Source organism: Euprymna scolopes, chromosome 14, assembly GCF_053919585.1.
Source record: "Euprymna scolopes isolate OS-2025 chromosome 14, ASM5391958v1, whole genome shotgun sequence".
NCBI classification, from domain to species: Eukaryota; Metazoa; Mollusca; class Cephalopoda; order Sepiida; family Sepiolidae; genus Euprymna; species Euprymna scolopes.
The window spans coordinates 109,209,630-109,217,039 of NC_136495.1; positions in this window are offsets into that span (position 1 = coordinate 109,209,630).

The window sequence follows — 7,410 nt, forward strand, 5'->3', positions numbered from 1 at the left end:
GAAAAAAAAATTGTATATATGTATATCTGTATTTTTTTTTTCCAAGTATCTGTTTTTGTGAGTTTTAGGGAAAACTAAAATATTTATTTTTACCATGTACAAATTAAATACAATTTAAAAAAAGGAAAAAAAAGTCGGTGTGTTTCTAGCGGCAATGCTTCCATTAAAGATGTCTACCTGGAAATCGTTTTTATTATTTATTCGTTAATTTCTTTGTTATTTAAGATTTTCATTTTCTTTTTCTTTTTTTTTTTTTTCAATTGGCTTAAGTGTCTTAACCCAGCCTAAGTTTAAATTATAGTATTTTATTCAAAAAGAGAAATAATTCAAACTGAACGTAATTATTTCGATACTCCTCAAGCATTTCGTTATTAACGAATCTCTGCCTCATATATGATGGACTCTCTCATTGGGTTCGACACATAAGGGCCATAAATCCATCCTGTTATACTCTGCGTTCAATGTTTGTACCGCATGTGTGACACAAGGCCAACCCCGCTCTCACAAACCAAGCTGCATGACTCACAAGTGACTGGTTGAGCAGGTGCAGTTCCTATTCACGCTCTACAAAAATTGGCTTGACAATATAGCTTCAAGTGAAACATTGGGTTTCCTACTATTTATTGTATTATTCCTAAAGCAGAGTGAACAAGTTCATGGACTACCCATACAATAAATTGTTTAAAGTCGTAATGGCTTGTGGAAAACCATTAACACTTGTTGATACAGCTAATTACGTTAATTAGTGCAATATATACCACAGAATCGATGAACAACTGCATGTAGGCTTGTATGGTTAGTTTTCTATCTCTTAGGTAGACTGTCAATCAGGACTGAAGTGAATTACTGCACGCCAGATACCAACCAGGTAAATTTCCACCCTGCACAAACATACATATATATATATATATATATATATATATATATATATATAAAATTTCAGATAAAGATATCAAAGAGTAAAAATCATTGAATCTAACAAGGTAGTGGATAGTGCTCATGAAAAACAAAATATTGCAATAACATATATTAACGCACAAAAGTAATTCATAGATTATGGTGTATTTACGTTTATTACTTCCTATAATATCTTTAGATTCTATCCATTATATAATAATTTAAATTTTAAAAACTAATAAAATTGATATAACAAATGTTTTTTTATTTACTTATTTATTTGCAAACTTTTATCCTCATCTTTCATAGTTGTCGTCTCACAACGTTTCAGTAAACTATTCCTCTGGCCTTCACCAGGTGGCTAACCGTGATGTGACAGGAATGCCGAGTCTCTTACCAGTACCTGCAGTAATTACTGCCTGTTGTCTCCCCACATTTTGACCAACTAATCTTCTGACCGACTTTGGGTAGGATTGAAACTGCTATTTTCAGACAATGCTCACTTGGAACCATGGAGACTCAATGCTTCTATCCATTAAGCCGTGGGCCCCAAAGTTGGCTGAAAACGTCATGAAACAACAACTATGGAGATTAGGATAACCGACTGTAAATAAATAAAATATTCCCATGCTTCCGTTCAGCCTTGAAAGATAAAGGATACCCCTTAGGGGCAGTAGCATGTGTAATTGTGAAGCAAGGGTTGCGCAATCTCCAACCACACCTCTCCTGAATCGGCACTGTTTGTCTAGTGGGAAGGACAAGTCCAGGACGACTGGAAACAATGCTGAGATAAGTGGAGAGCTCCTGAAAGCCCCAAATGGTCACCAATTTAGTACTGACCAGCTTCAACGTTGCTTAACTTTGGTGATCCTGTGGGAACCGGTGTGTCAACGTGATTATCCCACATAAATAAATAAATATACAAAATGCTCATTTCAAAGGATTCCAATCATAATAAAAAAAAAAGAGAAGTTATTTCATTTTTGCATGATTTCGACAATTTAATTTGTACAGTAAACTATTATAAAATATTTATAAAGCAAATGAAATTTATTATTAAATTAAATTTAGAATCTTTGGCTCCTCATAATAAAATGTTAAAGTGATATTAAAATTGCCATTGCTACGGCAATGACAACAGCATGTTCTTGTCATTGTTTTGACTCCCAAGTATATATCCGACACAGTTAATCAACCGAGAACCGCATCACTCTATATAAAAGCATATAAGATATCAACAGGTACGCACCCGTGAGTCAAAACAATGAAAAGAATATGCTGTCGTCCTAGTCATTACATTCAACTTAATTTTTTAAAATTCAAACTAAATTTTTCTTAACAAATTTGAACACTGTTATCTCAATTATGCTTAAACTAAGCAATCATTTTCGAGCGCCAGTAAATAAAGTAATATATTATATGAAATAATATCACATGAAACCGTTTGAAGGAACGAAGATACTTTATTCTCGAGCATACAGGACGAAACTCCAAACAAAACTTAAACACAAAATGGAAGAGACAGACGACAACTGTAATGCTCGGTTATCTCCCTTGATCGATATGCGGTCATAATTTAATACTAGCAGGACACTTTTTTTTTTTTTTAATTTTTTCTCTCAAGATAAGGGCTTATAGAGGCGGTCACAAAATGGATAGTAAAATAGTCTTTCAGGGAGCATGGTTTCGCTGTATGTCTAGGGGGGGGATGAGCATGTCTTTGTCTATTGACGGTCAATGAAATGGGGTGTGTTGTCTGTTGTTATTCTGCTAATCATCTTAGGGATGGAGGGCTTGGTATGCAAGTCCAGGTCACTATCTTCCTCGTCATTGTCATCTGAATGTTTAAGATTAATCCTTGGGCTGCTACTTGGATGAGAAGGAACCTTGAAGAAATCATCTTTGTGGACCTTATATATACTGGCCTTTAACTGGGAGCTGGAAAACTTTCAAAGGCACATCCACTCATCTTGCTCGGAGGAAACTAAGTATCACTTGCATCCTTTATTTTTGATAGGTCACTGTGAAGGTCCATAAAGTCTCCTGACATTCAGCTCCATACAAGGCCTACATGAGCGGTTGGGAGCCTTAGACCACTCACTGTAAACATTGTTGGCTTTGTGCCTATAATGTGGTGCTTCTATAAGATCCATATTATTGTGTTCATTGGTAAATTGGTCTCGGTGATACACACTCTGTCTGGAGGACAATCCAAGTGATCCAAACCTACAGTTTAATGTGTAACATGTTACAGAGAGCAAGACTGTTGAAATCTGCAAACCAGCAGGGTTTAATTTGAGGAGCTCCCACTGAACATCTTGGATGGCCTTTTCAGCAATAGGGTTAGGTTGAGGTTTTTAGGGTTACCGATCTCTATTGAGATATGCTGAGTGAACAGAAACCCATCGTTTTTGAGGGATTTGAAGCTGGGGGACAAAGTCTGCCTTTATGACATCAGGTCGTTAATGATGGGTCTGATGGGCAAACAGGTCTTTGAAATAGCTTCCCGCAATGTGTCTTTTTGGAATAAGGAGGGCAACAGTATAAGAACTGATGTACTCTTGTAAGAGAAAAATCGTTTGTCTATTCCACTTGCTGATACCAACAGCGAACCTAAGCTCGAGTGCATTCGGGAGGGGGGGGGGTCTTCACAGGACTGAAGAACAGCTATGAGTGGAGAGCTGATTTGTTCATGGCTTGTGCTCGTTGCTATGGTAACTAGCCTTAGACGATTGAACTACGCCCCGCTCACTTTTCCCTTTTCATCTACCTGTCTGACCTAATTTAGAGCTACTTCTTTCTGCATTCTGGTGGCTGCTGATTAAACCACCTTCCCACTTTTCTTTCAGTGAATTCAATATATAAATAATATTTAAAATAAAAAAAAAAAGAAGCAAACAAAATAGCCTTTCGAATTTCTTTTTATTAGAAGACTGGCCTTGAATAAGAAGAACGTTAATTGAATATTTGAATATCTATGTATCTCATAGTAATCAAATGCTAGCCCCAGGAATAGGAACTCCTTGATTTCTGAGAAATTAGGCTAGAGTAAACTGAAACTAAGGAACTGTGTAGAGACATGAAAGAAGAGAAAAAAAACTCCTGACAAAAATAATTTATTCATGTTTAAGTTTTCTGCTTCTTTCACTGACAGTTAACACTTGGCTCCATACAAAGCAGTAATAAAACGTCCATAGTTATATTTTATAATTTTTGTATTTCAGATATTAATCTATCTATTATATATCACCATTTAAGTAAGATTGAAACAGTAAATCTACTGTAGCAACAAATGGTAATTCTTTTTACCTAAATTGAATAAAATAATTGTATATAAGTGACCTTGTCTGTCTGTGTGAGGAATGGTCTCTATCGAACTCCCCTGTCAACTTTTGGTCTACAGACTTGAAACTTGATACATAGGTGATTTGGATCTATGGAGAAAATTCGATTAGATTTTTAGCTAGTAAAAAAAAGCTGTTAAGGGGGTTAAAATTCAAAAAGGATTGGAACTTGGTAGGCATAAATTGACTTGAAGCCCTCTTTTATGCATGCGCAAATATACATTTATAGGGTAAACATTATTTTTTATATATGTATTGACGTGGCTCAGAGAGTAACAAATTAGGATGTAGTGCGATGTTTTGGTTTCGATTTTAGCTGAAGGCACCAAAGTACTTTTCTTTTTTTTTTAACTTTTGAAATCACTACTATATATTAGGTACAATATAATAATCAATAGATAATTGGATCTATAATAAATATGAAATCTACATAAAATATTTAAAGTGTATTTTATGACAGGGCAAAGCCAGTATAATATATATTAATGATGGGACGATTCCAATACAATTACCGATTCCGTACTAAATTCCCGATTCCGATACAAATACCGATTTTTTATAAATCTCTAAATATTTAACTATGAAAGTGTTATTTTTTCCCCGATTACCATAAAAACACATCTTAAATGTGTTTATATTTCTGCCATTACTAACTTGCAAGGCGTTACTACTGTTGATCAAGAGAAGAGTCTATTAGGCATGTGTATTGAAGTTAAACTTTAGGAGATTAGAAAGTAGACCTTAGGTGTTTTTTGGCAGCATCATAACTAGGGCTGTGACAACTGCATATTCTTTTCATTGTTTTTACTCTTGAGTATATATCCGTTAATATCTTATGTTTTTATGTAAACTAATTTGGTTCTCTGTTGATTAACTAACTGTATCAGATATATACTCGAGAATCAGAAGAATGAAAAGAGTATGCTCTTCTCACAGTCCTAGTCATAACTCTTCCTTCTCTTATTTTGTCCTTTAGTCCTCACATTCCATGAGCAATGTTTCTGACAAACATGAAAGTATTGCTGTTTCTGGGTTGGAATCATTCCATATAACATTTATCCTTACATAAAGCAGTACTTTTTTTTTTCTTTTTAGTTCTTTAAATCAGGTGGCTTCATGTCTTGTCTGGAGCAATTTTCATTAAAAAAAAACTTGGCCTGTTTTACATTTTTTTTTTTTTTTTTTAAAGATGACAACTATTTGAAAATAATACCCAGGTGATGATCTGGAGATTTTAGTTTTACTGGAAGTTTAAATCAGTAAATATTCATTATTTTATTATTACTACAAGCAGTGGAAGATGTTTTATAAAAACAAAATAAAATTAAAAAAAAAGATAATTAAAGGAATTAGTTTAGGCGCAAATTTTTCCGATACCCCAAAAAGCTCCGATTTTTCTGATTCCCAATTCCAATTAATCGTCCCTATATATATATATATATAATCTCCAAAAAAGCAATTGTTTCATCTTATAAAGACTCATCAGTGTGGCTATAGACAACTTACCGTGTAGTTCAAACCTTTAACCTTAAGTTTAATAACCTGACTTCTATATTCATGCACCAAACGATTCATTTGTACAAAGAAGTATGAATACTGCCTTTTATCAATACAATAAATTGTCTTATGAGAATTCAATCACAGCTTTTGACATAGAATAGCTGTCCCAACTATTTTTGCCAACTTCCAGAGTGCCATTTTTTGGAAAGCTGGTTTTCCCCAACATAAAAAAAAACGACCTTGTGTCGCATTTTTCTCTCATGGGGAAGTAAATAAATGCTAATTGTTAACTTTACCCAGTTGTGTCCCTTGAATACTCCCCACAACAGAGAGTTATCTTCCCTACCGGAAACGGTGTAAAAAGGACGTTCAAAATATATAGCGTGAACGGTATGCACGTGTTAAATAAATACTCGTCGACCTAACTCCAGTTGTCAGTGTTTATTTGCTTTTACATTGGTAGCAGAGTGTACGAAAACAAAAAAAAAACATGGTCTCTAAATACATTCCCCTACCAACGTTAAACATGGAAAAATACAATTTCTGGAAGAAATACGTATATGGGAACTGGCCACTACTTTAGATGAAAGAAAACTGGGCCCCGTCGTGCTTTTGTCCCTGGAGGGAAAAGCGAGAGAAGCCCTGCTTGAATTGGATATTATCTCACTCAATACCGAAAACGGAATGGAGATATTATATCAAAAGCTGGACATCCTCTTTTTAGAAGACGCAAACCAGGCAGCATTTAGGGCGTACGAGGCGTTCAAAAGTCACTGAAGAAAGAACGGTATGGGAATAGATACTTTTCTAATCGAATTTGAACGTCACATTGCTAAGTTGAAAGAATTTAACATAATTCTGCCTGAGCTGGTCCTGGCGTTCAGAGCTCTCAAAAGCGCCAACCTCACCCCCGAAAATGAATGCTTAATAAAAGCCACCGTTCGGGAACTGACACTCAGAGAAATGTCCAAACAATTGAAAAAAATTCTTAATGACTTTGAAGCTCATTCGTTGCCAAAAACTCCTCTGGTTGCTGTGAAAACCGAATCTGACATTATTTTCACCACTGACGAAAGTGAAGAAACCTACTACACCAATAGCCGTGGCTGACGCCACTATGGTGATAAAAATTCCAGTCTCACCAGTCAAGATGCTGGTAGATGGGGTCGCAACCAAAATTCAACACACTACAACAACAACCACATCAAAAGAAATTTAAACCACAAGGTTGAAAGCGACAGCAGCAGCGGTACTTGTTTCAAGTGGGGGTGTAAATACCACTGGGTTTGCGACTGTCCGTATGACGAAATCGACAACACCGAAAAAGGAGGCCACTTGCTCGTTTCCAACATCGTCCTTATGTACGAGCGTGAAGAATATGGCGGCACCAGCTGTCTTGTATAGTGGTGCGTCTGGGACAGTTTGTGAAAGAAAATGGTTTGTTTTCTAGAAACCCTGCCAGAAAAACAAAAAATAAAAGTTCGAGGTGGAGGGAAAAGCTACAAATTTGGTGATTGGAACACCATTAAATCCACTCACACAGCAACTTTACCATGTGTCTTTGCTGGCATTGAAGTCAGTATTATCACTGATGTGGTAGATGCCGAAATACCGCTTTTACTGAGCAAAACGTCAATGAAAAGAGCCAGCACAAGCCTCAATTTCGAGA